Consider the following 16095-nt stretch of genomic DNA (forward strand, 5'->3'; position numbering starts at 1 on the left):
TTTGCGCCTTTTTCTGTGTGGGTGCTATATTGCTGTCAGCATTGTCATCCATCCACCGCTTCCGCTGCCACTCTGCTCTCCTGCAGACGCCCTACCACGGCAAGCATGGAGCCCGCTCAGATCACGGTGGCAGTTATGAGCGTTGTAAACACCACACGTGTTATCCAGCAGTATATGCAGAGCCAGAACCTGCAAAAGCAGGCAAGGAGGCGATGGCAGTGCGGTGACGAAAGTGATGAGGACATGGACACAGACTTCTCTCAAAGTATGGACCCCGGCAATTTGGACATCATGGTGGTAATGGGGCAGGTTCATGCCAGGGAACGCTGATTCTGGGTCCGGGAAACACAGACTGGTGGGACCACATAGTGTTGCAGGTCTGGGACGATTCCCAGTGGCTGCGAAACTTTCGCATGTGTAAGGGTACTTTCATGGAACTTTGTGACTTGTTTTCCCCTGCCCTGAAATGCAAGAATACCAAGATGAGAGCATCCCCCACAGTTGAAAAGCGAGTGGTGATAGCCCTGTAGAAGCTTGCAACTCCAGACAGCTACCAGTCAGTTGGGAATCAATTTGGAGTGGGCAAATCGACTGTGGGGGCTGCTGTGATCCAAGTAGCCAAACCAATCACGGAGCTGCTGCTATCAAGGGTAGTGACTCTGGGAAATGTGCAGGTCATAGTGGATGGCTTTGCTGCAATGGGATTCCCTAACTGTGGTGGGGCCATAGATGGAACCCATATCCCTATCTTGGCACCGGACCACCTAGGCAGCAGTACATAAACAGAAAGGGGTATTTTTCAATGGTCCTGCAAGCTCTGGTGGATCACAAGGGATGTTTCACCAACATCAGCATGGGATGGCCGGGAAAGGTACATGACACTCGCATCTTCAGGAACTCTGGTCTGTTTGAACAGCTGCAGCAAGGAACTTTCTTCCCAGACCAGAAAATAAGCATTGGGGATGTTGAAATGTCTATAGTTATCCTTGGGGACCCAGCATACCCCTTCCTCCCCTAGCTTATGAAGCCATACATAGGCAGCCTGGAAAGTAGTTAGGAGCTGTTCAACTATAGGCTGAGCAAGTGCAGAATGGTGGTAGAATGTGCATTTGGACATTTAAAAGCGCGCTGGCACAGTTTACTGACTCGGTTAGACCTCAGTGAAAACAATATTCCCAGTGTTATTACTGCTTGCTGTGCACTCCACAATATCTGTGACAGTAAGGGGGAGACTTTTATGGTGGAGTGGGAGTTTGAGGCAAATTGCCTGGCTGCTGATTACATGCAGCCAGACACCAGGGCGGTTAGAAGAGTACAGGAGGGTGCGGTGCGCATCAGAAAGCTTTGAAAACCAGTTTCCTTACTGGCCAGGCTACTGTGTGAAAGTTCTGTTTGTTTCTCCTTGATGAAAACCCACCCCCTTGGTTCACTCTACTTCCCTGTAAACCAACCGCTCTCCCCTCCCCTCTTCAATCACCGCTTGCAGAGGCAATAAAGTCATTGTTGTTTCAAATTCATGCATTCTTTATTAATTCATCACACAAATAGAGGGATAACTGCCAAGGTAGCCCAGGAGGGGTGGGGGAGGAGGGAAGCATCGGGTGGGGTGCGGGAGGAGGGAAGGACAAGGCCACACTGCACTTCAAAACTTATTGAATGCTAGCTTTCTGTTGCTTGGGCAGTCCTCTGGGGTGGAGTGCTTAGGTGCCCGGAGGCCCCCCACTGCAGTCTTGGGCATCTTGGTGAGAAGGCTATGGAACTTGGGGAGGAGGGTGGTTGGTTACACAGGGGCTGTAGCGACAGTCTGTGCTCCTGTCTTTCCTGAAGCTCAACCATATGCCAGAACATATCAGTTTGATCCTCGAGTAGCCTCAGCATTGCCTCCTGCCTTCTGTCAGCAAGCTGATGCCACCTATCGTCTTCAACCCGCCACCTTTCGTCTTCAACCCGCCACCTATTGTCGCATTTATATTGTGCTTTCCTGGATTCTGACATTGCTTGCCTCCACACATTCTGCTGGGCTCTTTCAGTGTGGGAGGACTGCATGAGCTCTGAGAACATTTCATCGTGAGTGTGTTTTTTCACCTTCTAATCTTCACTAGTCTCTGGGACGGAGATGGTAATGTGAGAGTTGAAACATTTGCAGCTGCGGAAGGGAAAAAAATGGAGAGTAGTAGTTAAAAAGAGAGATTTTAGAGAACAATGGGTAGACTCTTTCACGGTGAACCTTGCTGTTAACATTACACAGCACATGTGCTTTCGGTACAAGGTCGCATTTTGCCTCTTATATTGAGTGTCTGCTGGTTTGGTGCGAGAGATCACACACACAGGGCTGGGCAACAGAATTTGGCTTGCAGGCAGCCATGGTAAGCCACAGTCTTTTGGCTTCTTTAACCTTCATAACATGTGGGAATGGTGTCAAACACCAGCACCCTCATTTCCCATACCAAGCAGCCGTTGGGTTGGCCATTTAAAATGGGTTGGCAATTTAAAAGGAGGGGCTGCGGTTTTCAGGTTAACCTGCAGCACAAACCCAACTAATCACCCCCAATTCTCAGGGATGATGGCTTCACCTCTCCCGCCACTGTGTGGCTAACAGTGGGGAAGATTTCTGTTCAGCCACAGGCACACAGCCCAGCAGGAACGGCAACCCCCTCCACACACCCAATTCTCTTGGATGATCGCTTCATCCCTCCCCCCACCACATGGATAACAGTGGGGAATATTTCTTTTCAGCCACAGGCACACAGCCCAGCCAAGAACAGCCACCTCTGAATGTCCCCTTAATAAAATTACCCTATTTCAACCAGGTGACCATGAGGAATGACCATCCAGGAGAGCTTTATGGAGATGTCCATGGAGGATTTGCGCTCCATCCCCAGACACGTTAACAGACTTTTCCAGTAGCTGTACTGGCTGCGAATGCATCCCAAGTCTTCAGGGAAAATTAATCATTAAACATGCTTGTTTTTAAACCATGTATTATATTTACAAAGGTACGCTCACCAGAGGTCCCTTCTCCACCTGGCAGGTCCAGAGCCCACCTTGGCTCCAGGTCCAGGGTGAGAAACAGTTCCTGGCTCTCAGGGAAAATGGTTTCTCCCCTTGCTTGCTGTGCACTATCTTCAACCTCCTCCTAATCATCATCATCTTCCTCGTTCCCAAAATGCACATCCCTGTTGCGTCATAATACACTGATAGAGTCAAAGCACAGGGTGGAGTAGTGGTGGCTGCACCCCCTAGAATGGCATGCAGCTCATCATAGAAGTGGCATGTCTGGGGCTCTGACCCTGGGCAGCTGTTTGCCTCTCTGTTTTTTTGGTAGGCTTGCCTGAGCTTCTTAAGTTTCATGTGGCACTGCTGAGGGTCCCTATTATAGCCTCTGTCCTTCATGCCCTTGGAGATTTTTTCAAACGTTTGGGCATTTCGTCTTTTGGAACGGAGTTCTGATAGCACGGATTCGTCTCCCCATACAGCGATCAGATCCCATACCTCCCGTTCGGTCCATGCTGGAGCTCTTTTGCGATTCTGGGACTCCATCATGGTCACCTCTGCTGATGAGATCTGCACTCACCTGCAGCTTGCCCTGGTGGCCAAACAGGAAATGAGATTCAAAAGTTTGTAGGGCTTTTCCTGTGTATCTGGCCAGTACATCTGAGCTGAGAGCGCTGTCCAGAGCAGTCACAATGGAGCACTCTGGGATAGCTCCCGGAGGCCAATACCGTTGAATTGCGACCACACTACCCCAAATTCGACCCGGCAAGGTCAATTTCAGGGCTAATCCCTTCGTGGGGGAGGAGTACAGAAATCAATTTTCAGAGCCCTTTAAGTTGAAAAAAATGGCTTCGTCATGTGGACAGGTGCAGGGTTAAATCGATCTAATGCTACTAAATTCTACCTAAACTCGTAGTGTAGACCAGGGCTTAGTGATGCCAAAATTAATGGGATTCACAAACATTTTCTTAGCTACCGAGCTGTTATTCAGTGCTCAAGAACAATAAAACCCCACAAATCATAGTAAACCAAACTTGGTATTTTTAGTCTTTAAAATATTCACAAAACATTTACTTGACCAAATTTACTTATGTCCCTGCTATGACCAATGGGACAGCATTCCTTCTAAAGATGAGAACTCCAATATGAATCCATAATTTGGCTATAACACACTTTGGTCCAGTTTATGCAGGCAACACTAAAAGTTTATAACACGGATGGTCACTATCCTGTACAATCTCTTGATCTAGCAGTTTTTGCTGTGCAAATAAGTGCTTTGAAAGAAACACCAATCTGTGATCTACATGTGCTTGTCATAAGTAAAAAGTCACAGTGAATGACTTTTTAAAAGCAAACAAAAGAAGAACTCTCCTGACCTGTTACTACTCCAGATTTTATTAATGAGCTGTTCCCCACGTAACAGCCACAGGAAAACCTCAGCCTGGAGTTCCCTGAAGAAACTTGATTTTTCTCTTCTATTTTAGGCCCCATTTAAATTATGGATAAAAATGAGCCATCCCTGATCACCATTTAGTCACACTCCCCTTTTTCATGTGCTACAGGCTTTTCCAATCTCTGCAGTTTGGAGTGTAATAGAAGAGAAGGATGCTCTAGGTCAATCTGCTGAGAGCTGTCTTTGAAAGCCACCCCCAGTCATGGAGTGGCAGGGTCCCAGAGCTCGGGTTCCAGCACAAGCTCATCTACACAGCAATTTTTAGCCCTGCAGCCCAAGCCCTGTGAGCCTGAGTCAGCTGACCCAGGCCAGTTGCAGCTATGTCACTGGTCTTTTATCCCTGTGTAGACACAAAATGTAGCGCTGGAAAGGACTCGAGATGCCATCAAGTCCAGCCCCTGCTCTTTGGCAGGGCCAAGTAAACTTAGACTACCCCAACAGGTGTTTGTTCAACTTGTTTTTAAAAAACCTCCAGTCATGGGGATTCCATAACCTCCCTTGGAAGCCTACATCTGAGATGAGCTACTCTTAAAGTTTTACCTAATATCTAACCTAAGATTTATTGCTGCAGATTTATATACCTGAAGATGTAGATAGGCACCTTGTGGGATTTTCAAAAGCATATAAATAAATTAGGCACCTAAATCACATTGAAATCAATGAAATTAAACCCCTAACTTGCTAAGGTGCTTTTGAAAATCCTGTCAGGCACCTATCTGCAACTACATATGTGCCTAAATACATTTGAAAATCTGGCCCCTGACTGCAATTGGCTTTGGATCAGGCCCCTTCAATAGGGTGACATTGGAGTAAGTAACAAAGTGGTGGATCAGGCCCATGGATTTTCACCTCTCAAGATTAGAAGTATACTGAGCACTCATTCCTTTTAACTTTTGGAGTGTTAGTATAATCTATTGGACTAATTCTCCTTTCCATGCTGGTGTAAATCAAAACTAATGTGAGAGGAGAATCAGGCCCTCTGGACCTCAGCTGTAAGGTATTTGTAACTGTGAAAGCTTCCAATCAATTTAAAAAGAAAATATTGTAATTATGATGCAACGCCATGTGAGTTACAGCTTAGATTACTATTTATTTTACCTGGGTCCTGATCCTTCACCTGCTGAATTCAGTGGCAAAACTCCTGTTAGCTTCAATATAAATATGAATAAAATCAGACAAATGACATATCAGCAACATATCCCTCCTATAGCACTATTGATCTAAGGACATGGGACCTAAGTCTATTGTCGCTGTTGTGTGTGGGACCCACCTGACTGGGCCCCATGTGCTTTTTAGCCTACTCAGAACACGGTTTGGGTACTGCCCCTGTTTGGAGCCTTCAAGGCACATTCCCAGGGTGCAGATCCTCTGCCTAGCACCTCCTCTGAGAGCTAAAACCCCATAGTCTGACTACCCAGCCTCTGCGCTAAGTGCTGACCTCACAGAGTCCCCCGTACTTTAAGCACACCCTCTCCCAGAACCTCATTCATGTGGGCAATCTGTGTTTACAGTTTAACTCTTCAGGGCTGTGCTATAGTGAAAGCCTGATACTTGCACGCAGACTTTGAACAGGATTCTAAAACAAAAATAATAAACACACCTAACCACATTTCCTGCCTCAGTTTTCTCATCACTCTAGAGTCTTCTCTGGGCTTATGGCAGAGTCCTCTATGGAGTCCTAAATCCCCCTCTTGCATATGACTTCTCTTCAGAGTCACGGACTTTCTCCCTCACTCTGTCCTCTGCAGTTAGTGACCTTTCACTCTCCAGCCCTAGCTTCAGCTTCAAGTGCTTCTGCTTTCTTCTCAAAATGGCTGATGAAAGAGCCGCTCTTTTATAATCTCCCATCCCCTTTGTCAGGTGACCACTGATCAACCTCTTCTGGGGATCAAAGTCCCTCACCAGCTGATCCATTGTTTAGTTACCAGCCCACTTGGGCAGACTGGTTCTTCTGGGCAGTAGCCAACTCTTTGTCTAGGATGCTTGTATTTGAATAGAGGACCATCACAGTTGGAGCAACTTTAAGGTAATAGAGGGTCCCAAAAAACACTAAAAATCTTTGGTAGGCTGGGGGGGAGTGATGCGAGGGGTGTCGTTTCCTGCCCCTGGAGAGCATGACATGCGGGAGTGGGGGTCGGATCCTGCCCTGGGGATGTGACATGGGAGAGGGTCAGGTCTTATCCCCAGGGGTGGGAGGCCCCGTGAGGGTTGGAAAGTGAGTGTGCTTACCCCACAGTGGTAGCTCCTGTCCTGTGGGGCGGGGCCTAGCTCCCTGCTCTGGCCTGTTGGCTGTCACCCCACGGACACACATCTCTACATGCAGTCCTCCCTCCGCGACAGCTCACCCCACCCGCTCTCTGGTCCTGGAGCTGCTGAATTGCTTGCCCTGAGCTGGGATGTGGCAGGCCAAATAAAATGATATGGCAGGCCAGATGCAGCCCCCAAGCTGCCATTTGCCCATCCCTGCTCTGTTGTTAGCACTGTGCCACCATCCCTTGGAATTTCAAATCCAATCTGGAGGTAAAAGGACATCAAAGAAGGCACAAAGCCCCACATTTAAAATGGAGTTTGCAGTGTGACACAGATACACATAAAGATTTCAAAAATAAAAGGAGTACTTGTGGCACCTTAGAGACTAACAAATTTATTTGAGCATAAGCTTTCGTGAGCTACAACTCACTTCATCGGATGCAAGATTTCATAATCTCAAACGGAATTAATACACTGTACGTAGTCACATTGTCACATTCACACATGGGGGTAAATCAGGTGTACCTCTAATTAAGTCAATGGAATTTCACCAACTTGAAACTGGTTTGAGACAGCGCAACTCAATGAATTATTTAAACACGGGCAAAGAAAATGTTTGTGTTTCAGTCCTAGCTATACTGTAAGGCCCTGACTCTACAAAAACTTATGCACATGCTTAACTGAAAGCACGTGAGTAGATGCATTGGCATCAACAGGCTCACCCGTGGGCTTGAAGTTAAACACAAGCATAAGTCTTTGCGGGCCTAAATATGTGTTGCTCACCATAAATAAAACAAGGGACCTGATTCACCATATGATAAGTTTCAAGGGAGGTATGCAGACATGAAATTGAATTAATGCAATGGTGACACAAACCTAAATGTTTTCCAGTATTTTACACTGTATAATGACTTAAGGCATTTTGCAGAGAAAGTACAATGTGAGTGTGTGTGAGAGGCCAAGTCAATTAATATGAATATTTCTAAAGCAGAGGCTCTGCAAGAGACATTCCCCAATGTCTACAGAGTAAAATTTTCAAAAGCATAGATACTAAGGTCAGAAGGGACCATTCTGATCATCTAGTCTGACCTCCTGCACAATGCAGGCCAAAGAATCTCACCCACCCACTCCTACAAAAAACCTCACCTATGTCTGAGCTATTGAAGTCCTCAAATCGTGGTTTAAAGACTTCAAGGAGCAGAGAAGCTTCCCTCAAGTGACCCATGCCCCATGCTACAGAGGAAGGTGAAAAACCTCCAGGGCCTCTCCCATCTGCCCTGGAGGAAAATTCCTTCCTGACCCCAAATATGGCGAACAGCTAAACCCTGAGCATATGGGCAAGATTCACCAGCCATATACTACAGAAAATTCTTTCCTGGGTAACTCAGATCCCATCCATCTAATATCCCATCTCAGGGGATTAGTTCTATTTACCCTGAATATTTAAAGATCAATTACTTACCAAAATCCCATTATCCCATCATACCAACTCCTCCATAAACTTATCGAGTGGAATCTTAAAACCAGATAGATCTTTTGCCCCCACTGCTTCCCTTGGAAGGCTATTCCAAAACTTCACTCCTCTGATGGTTAGAAACCTTCATCTAATTTCAAGTCTAAACTTCCTGATGGCCAGTTTATACCCATTTGTTCTTGTGTCCACATTGGTGCTGAGCTGAAATAATTCCTCTCCCTCTCCTGTATTTATCCCTCTGATATATTTATAGAGAGCAATCATATCTCCCCTCAACCTTCTTTTAGTTAGGCTAAACAAGCCAAGCTCCTCAAGTCTCCTTTCATAAGACAAGTTTTCCATTCCTCGGATCATCCTAGTAGCCCTTCTCTGTACCTGCTCCAGTTTGAATTCATCCTTTTTAAACATGGGAGACCAGAACTGCACACAGTATTCTAGGTGAGGTCTCACCAGTGCCTTGTACAATGATACCAAAACCTCCTTATCCCTACTGGAAATGCTTCTCCTGATGCATCTCAAAACCACATTAGCTTTTTTCACAGCCATATCACATTGGCAGCTCATAGTCATCCTATGATCAACCAATACTCCAAGGTCCTTCTCCTCTTCTGTTACTTCTAACTGATGCGTCCCCAACTTATAACTAAAATTCTTGTTATTAATCCCTAAATGCATAACCTTACACTTCTCACTATTAAATTTCATCCTATTACTATTACTCCAGTTTACAAGGTTATCCAGATCCTCCTGTATAATATCCCGATCCTTCTCCGAATTGGCAAAACCTCTCAGCTTTGTATCATCTGCAAACTTTATTAGCACACTCCCACTTTTTGTGCCAAGGTCAGTAATAAAAAGATTAAATAAGATTGGTCCCAAAACCGATCCCTGAGGAACTCCACTGGTAACCTCCCTCCAACCTGACAGTTCGCCTTTCAGTAGGACCCGTTGCAGTCTCCCCTTTAACCAATTCCTTATCCACCTTTTGATGTTCATATTGATCCCCATCTTCTCCAATTTAACTAATAATTCCCCATGTGGCACGGTATCAAATGCCTTACTGAAATCTAGGCAAATTAGATCCACTGCATTTCCTTTATCTAAAAAATCTGTTACTTTTTCAAAAAAGGAGATTAGGTTGGTTTGGCATGATCTACCTTTTGTAAAACCATGTTGTATTTTGTCCCATTTACCATTGACTTCAATGTCCTTAACTAATTTCTCCTTCAAAATTTTTTCCAGGACCTTGCATACTACAGATGTCAAACTAACTGGCCTGTAGTTACCCGGATCACTTTTTTTTCCTTTCTTAAAAATAGGAACTATATTAGCAATTCTCCAATCATTTGGTACTATTCCTGAGTTTATAGATTCATTAAAAATTCTTGCTAATGGGCTTGCAATTTCAGGTGCCAATTCCTTTAATATTCTTGGATGAAGATTATCTGGGCCCCCCGATTTAGTCCCATTAAGCTGTTTCAGTTTCGCTTCTACCTCAGATATGGTAATATCTACCTCCATATCCTCATTCCCATTTGTCATGCTACCATTATCCCCAAGATCCTCTTTAGCCTTATTAAAGACTGAGGCAAAGTATTTGTTTAGATATTGGGCCATGCCTAGATTATCTTTAACCTCCACTCCATCCTCAGTGTTTAGCGGCCCCACTTCTTCTTTCTTAGTTTTCTTCTTATTTATATGGCTATAGAACCTTTTACTATTGGTTTTAATTCCCTTTGCAAGGTCCAACTCGACTCGACTTTTAGCCTGTCTCACTTTATCCCTACATGTTCTGACCTCAATTAGGTAGCTTTTCTTGCTGATCCCTCCCATCTTCCACTCCCTGTATACTTTCTGCTTCTTCTTAATCACCTCTCTAAGATGCTTGCTCATCCAGCTTGGTCTACAACTCCTTCCTATGAATTTTTCCCCCTTTCTTGGGATACAGGCTTCCGATAGCTTCTGCAGCTTTGATTTAAAGTAATCCCAGGCCTCCTCTACCTTTAGATCCATAAATTCTTCAGCCCAATCCACTTCCCTAACTAATTTCCTTAATTTTTGAAAGTCAGCCCTTTTGAAATCAGAAACTCTAGTTGCAGATTTATTTTTGTTAATCCTTCCGTTCAGTTTGAACTGAATTAGCTCATGATCACTTGAGCCAAGATTGTCCCCTACAACCATTTCTTCTATGAGGTCCTCGCTACTCACCAAAATTAAATCTAAAATGGCATCCCCTCTAGTCGGTTCAGCAACTACTTGATGAAGGAATCCATCAGCTATCGCATCTAGGAAAATCTGAGCCCTATTATTACTACTAGCACTGGTCCTCCAGTCTATATCATAGAATCATAGAATCATAGAATATCAGGGTTGGAAGGGACCCCAGAAGGTCATCTAGTCCAACCCCCTGCTCAAAGCAGGACCAAGTCCCAGTTAAATCATCCCAGCCAGGGCTTTGTCAAGCCTGACCTTAAAAACCTCTAAGGAAGGAGATTCTACCACCTCCCTAGGTAACGCATTCCAGTGTTTCACCACCCTCTTAGTGAAAAAGTTTTTCCTAATATCCAATCTAAACCTCCCCCATTGCAACTTGGGAAGTTAAAGTTAAAGTTATCTGGGAAGTTAAAGTCTCCCATGATCACGCAGTTTCCATTAGTATTTACTTTATTAAAAACATTAAAAAGGGCTCTATCCATATCCAAATTAGATCCCGGAGGTCTATAGCACACCCTAAAGCACTATTGTAGGATATGCTTTACTAGTTATCTTCCCCAATGTAATTTTTGCCCAGACGGACTCTGTCTTATCCATTGCATCGCTTCTTATTTCTTTACATTCTACCTCATCATTGATATACAATGCTACTCCACCACCTTTACGTTTGTTTCTGTCTTTCCTAAAGAGCACATACCCTTCAATACCTGTAGTCCAGTCATGACTACTATTCCACCATGTTTCTGTTATCCCTATAATATCTGGCTTCACTTCCTGCACCAGTAGCTCTAGTTCCTCCATTTTGTTACCTAGGCTCCTCGCATTGGTGTACAAACATCTTAATTTTTGCTGTTTGGCCTCGCTCACATTTTGTACCCTATTAGGCACAGTCATTCTACAGCCAGTATAACCTATGTGATGCAGATGCTTGCATACTTGAAGAGGATATGTTGTGTGCCTTATTGAAAAGCAAGGAAGTGGGATTCCAGCTGCTGCTCTGTTGAGCAGAAGGATCACATCACTCTTGTGGGCAGAAATTAAAACATCCATTGATTGTGGGTAATTTCAATGCTCCAACAATTCCCACTAAACCCTGTGAGAAACAGCCAACAAAAGCTTCTCTCTTAACCATTTGACTTCTGTTGAATGTAACACAGGAGTGGAAGGGACCTTGGTAATGGAGTCCAGTCTCCTCCTATTGCAGACAACTCCATCATATACTCCTGTTCACATATTCATCAAGCTCCCTCTTAAAATTAGTTTGATTGTTTGCTCCCACTACTCTATTGGGAGGCTGTCCAGATCCTCACTCCTCTGATGGTTAGAAACCTTCTTCTAATTTCCTGCCTAAATTTATTCATGGCCCCTTTATATCCATTTATTCTTCTATCAACATTTTCTTTTCATTTAAATAGCTCTTCTCCCTTCCTAGGGTTTACCCTCTTTGTGTATTTACAGAGAGCAATCATATCTCCTCTCAGCCTTCATTTAGCTAGGCTAAACAAGCCAAGCTCTCTAAGGCCACGTCTACACTACCTGCTGGATCGGTGGGTAGTGATCGATCTATCGGGGATCGATTTATTGCGTCTACACTAGTGTAGATGCGATAAATCGATCCCCGATTGCTCTGCTGTCGACTCCGGAACTCCACCAGGGTGAGAGGCAGAAGCGGAGTCGACGGGGGAGCGGTGGCCATCAATCCTGCGCCGCGAGGACATGAAATAAGTGATTCTAAGTTGATCTAAGATACATAGATTCATAGATAGATTCATAGATACTAAGGTCAGAAGGGACCACTCTGATCATCTAGTCCGACCTCCTGCACAGCGCAGGCCACAGAATGTCACCCACCACTCCTATGAAAAACCTCACCCATGTCTCAGCTATTGAAGTCCTCAAATCATGGTTCAAAACTTCAAGGAGCAGAGAAGCCTCCCTCCAGTCAACCATGCCCCATGCTATAGAGGTAGGCAAAAAAACCTCCAGGGCCTCTCCAATCTGCCCTGGAGGAAAACTCCCTCCCGACCCCAAACATGGCAATCAGCCAAACCCTGAGCACATGGGCAAGATTCACCAGCCAGATACCAAGGAAAGAGTTTTCTATAGTAAATCAGATCCCATCCATCTAATATCCCATCTCAGGGGATTTGGCCTATTTACCCTGAATATTTAAAGATCAATTACTTACCAAAATCCCATTATCCCATCATACCATCTCCTCCATAAACTTATCGAGTAGAATCTTAAAACCAGATAGATCTTTTGCCCCCACTGCTTCCCTTGGAAGGTTATTCCAAAACTTCACTCCTCTGATGGTTAAAAACCTTCGTCTGATTTCAAGTCTAAACTTCCTGGTGGCCAGTTTATACCCATTTGTTCTTGTGTCCACATTGGTGCTGAGCTTAAATAATTCCTCTCCCTCTCCTATATTTATCCCTCTGATATATTTATAGAAAGCAATCATATCTCCCCTCAACCTTCTTTTAGTTAGGCTAAACAAGCCAAGCTCCTCGAGTCTCCTTTCATAAGACAAGTTTTCCATTCCTCGGATCATCCTAGTAGCCCTTCTCTGTACCTGCTCCAGTTTGAATTCATCCTTTTTAAACATGAGAGACCAGAACTGCACACAGTATTCTAGGTGAGGTCTCACCAGTGCCTTGTATAACGGTACTAAAACCTCCTTATCCCTACTGGAAATGCCTCTCCTGATGCATCCCAAAACCGCATTAGCTTTTTTCACAGCCATATCACATTGGCAGCTCATAGTCATCCTATGATCAACCAATACTCCAAGGTCCTTCTCTTCTTCCGTAACTTCTAATTGATGCATCCCCAACTTATAACTAAAATTCTTGTTATTAATCCCTAAATGCATAACCTTACACTTCTCACTATTAAATTTCATCCTATTACTATTACTCCAGTTTACAAGGTCATCCAGATCCTCCTGTATAATATCCCGATCCTTCTCCGAATTGGCAATACCTCCCAGCTTTGTATCATCTGCAAACTTTATTAGCACACTCCCACTTTTTGTGCCAAGGTCAGTAACAAAAAGATTAAATAAGATTGGTCCCAAAACCGATCCCTGAGGAACTCCACTGGTAACCTCCCTTCAACCTGACAGTTCGCCTTTCAGTAGGACCCGTTGCAGTCTCCCCTTTAACCAATTCCTTATCCACCTTCTGATGTTCATATTGATCCCCATCTTCTCCAATTTAACTAATAATTCCCCATGTGGCACGGTATCAAATGCCTTACTGAAATCTAGGTAAATTAGATCCACTGCATTTCCTTTATCTAAAAAATCTGTTACTTTTTCAAAAAAGGAGATTAGGTTGGTTTGGCACGATCTACCTTTTGTAAAACCATGTTGTATTTTGTCCCATTTACCATTGACTTCAATGTCCTTAACTAATTTCTCCTTCAAAATTTTTTCCAGGACCTTGCATACTACAGATGTCAAACTAACTGGCCTGTAGTTACCCGGATCACTTTTTTTTCCTTTCTTAAAAATAGGAACTATATTAGCAATTCTCCAATCATTTGGTACTATTCCTGAGTTTACAGATTCATTAAAAATTCTTGCTAATGGGCTTGCAATTTCAGGTGCCAATTCCTTTAATATTCTTGGATGAAGATGATCTGGGCCCCCCGATTTAGTCCCATTAAGCTGTTTCAGTTTCGCTTCTACCTCTGATATGGTAATATCTACCTCTATATCCTCCTTCCCATTTGTCATGCTACCATTATCCCCAAGATCCTCTTTAGCCTTATTAAAGACTGAGGCAAAGTATTTGTTTAGATATTGGGCCATGCCTAGATTATCTTTAACCTCCGCTCCATCCTCAGTGTTAAGCGGCCCCACTTCTTCTTTCTTAGTTTTCTTCTTATTTATATGGCTATAGAACCTTTTACTATTGGTTTTAATTCCCTTTGCAAGGTCCAACTCTACTCGACTTTTAGCCTCTCTCACTTTATCCCTACATCTTCTGACTTCAATTAGGTAGCTTTCCTTGCTGATCCCTCCCATCTTCCACTCCCTGTATGCTTTCTGCTTCTTCATAATCACCTCTCTAAGATGCTTGCTCATCCAGCTTGGTCTACAACTCCTTCCTATGAATTTTTTCCCCTTTCTTGGGATACAGGCTTCCAATAGCTTCTGCAGTTTTGATTTAAAGTAATCCCAGGCCTCCTCTACCTTTAGATCCATAAGTTCTTCAGTCCAATCCACTTCCCTAACTAATTTCCTTAATTTTTGAAAGTCAGCCCTTTTGAAATCAAAAACCTTAGTTGCAGATTTATTTTTGTTAATCCTTCCATTTAGTTTGAACTGAATTAGCTCATGATCACTTGAGCCAAGATTGTCCCCTACAACCATTTCTTCTATGAGGTCCTCGCTACTCACCAAAATTAAATCTAAAATGGCATCCCCTCTAGTCGATTCAGCAACTACTTGATGAAGGAATCTATCAGCTATCGCATCTAGGAAAATCTGAGCCCTATTATTATTACTAGCACTGGTCCTCCAGTCTATATCTGGGAAGTTAAAGTCTCCCATGATCATGCAGTTTCCATTAGTATTTACTTGATTAAAGACATTAAAAAGGGCTCTATCCATATCCAAATTAGATCCCGGAGGTCTATAGCACACTCCAAGCACTATCGTAGGAGAGGGTTTACTAGTTTTCTTCCCCAATGTAATTTTTGCCCAGACGGACTCTGTCTTATCCATTGCATCGCTTCTTATTTCTTTACATTCTAACTCATCGTTGATATACAATGCTACTCCACCCCCTTTACCTTTGTTTCTGTCTTTCCTAAAGAGCACATACCCTTCAATACCTGTAGTCCAGTCATGACTACTATTCCACCATGTTTCTGTTATCCCTATAATATCTGGTTTCACTTCCTGCACCAGTAGCTCTAGTTCCTCCATTTTGTTACCTAGACTCCTCGCATTGGTGTACAAACATCTTAATTTTTGCTGTTTGGCCTCGCTCACATTTTGTACCCTATTAGGCACAGTCATTCTACAGCCAGTATAACCTATTAGACTAGTATCCACACCGCCCTCGCTCCTTATATACATTCTCCTACCCATGGCTGTATCCTTTCTTACTTCATCTTCTTCCCTCTCAATGCTAAAATCTGGCGTGGAGATTTTCTGGACATCTCCCATCCATCTCCCCGCAATTCCTAGTTTAAAGCTCTCTTTATCAGTTGTGCCAGCCTCGATCCTAGAAGTCTATTTCCTTCCCTACTCAGATGAAGTCCATCCCGAGAGAACTGACCTCTGTCCGTGAATGCCTCCCAGTGGCCATACATCCCAAAGCCCTCCTTATAGCACCACTGCCTAAGCCATCTGTTGACAGTCATAATCTTGTCAGACCTCTGTTGCCCTTCTCTAGGAACAGGAAGGATCCCGCTAAAGATCACCTGAGCCTCAATTTCCTTAAGTGTCTTCCCCAGCCTAGCATAGTCTCCCTTGATACTTTCCAGCGAGAATCTGGCTGTATCATTTGTTCCCACATGAAGGATAATTAGGGGATTCTTTCCCGCTCCCTTGAGGATCCTTTTCAACCTCAGGTCTACATCCCGTATCTTAGCACCCGGAAGACAGCACACCCTTCTATTCTCAGGATCAGCTCTAGTTACAGGCCTGTCTATTCTTCTCAATAAAGAGTCCCCGATCACATAGACCTGCCTT

At 44.0% G+C, this 16095-nt stretch overlaps 1 long non-coding RNA gene across 1 annotated transcript; it reads right to left on the reverse strand.

Moving 5' to 3' along the window:
* Positions 1–2084: 2084 nt before the first annotated feature.
* Positions 2085–3049, reverse strand: LOC122458427. Its single transcript, XR_006278475.1, has 2 exons — positions 3007–3049; positions 2085–2146 (listed from the first exon to the last, which is right to left on the reverse strand). It is a non-coding gene; the product is annotated as an uncharacterized LOC122458427 (long non-coding RNA).
* Between the last annotated feature and the right edge of the window lie 13046 nt (positions 3050–16095).

This window comes from Dermochelys coriacea, chromosome 2 (assembly GCF_009764565.3).
Source record: "Dermochelys coriacea isolate rDerCor1 chromosome 2, rDerCor1.pri.v4, whole genome shotgun sequence".
NCBI classification, from domain to species: domain Eukaryota; kingdom Metazoa; phylum Chordata; order Testudines; family Dermochelyidae; genus Dermochelys; species Dermochelys coriacea.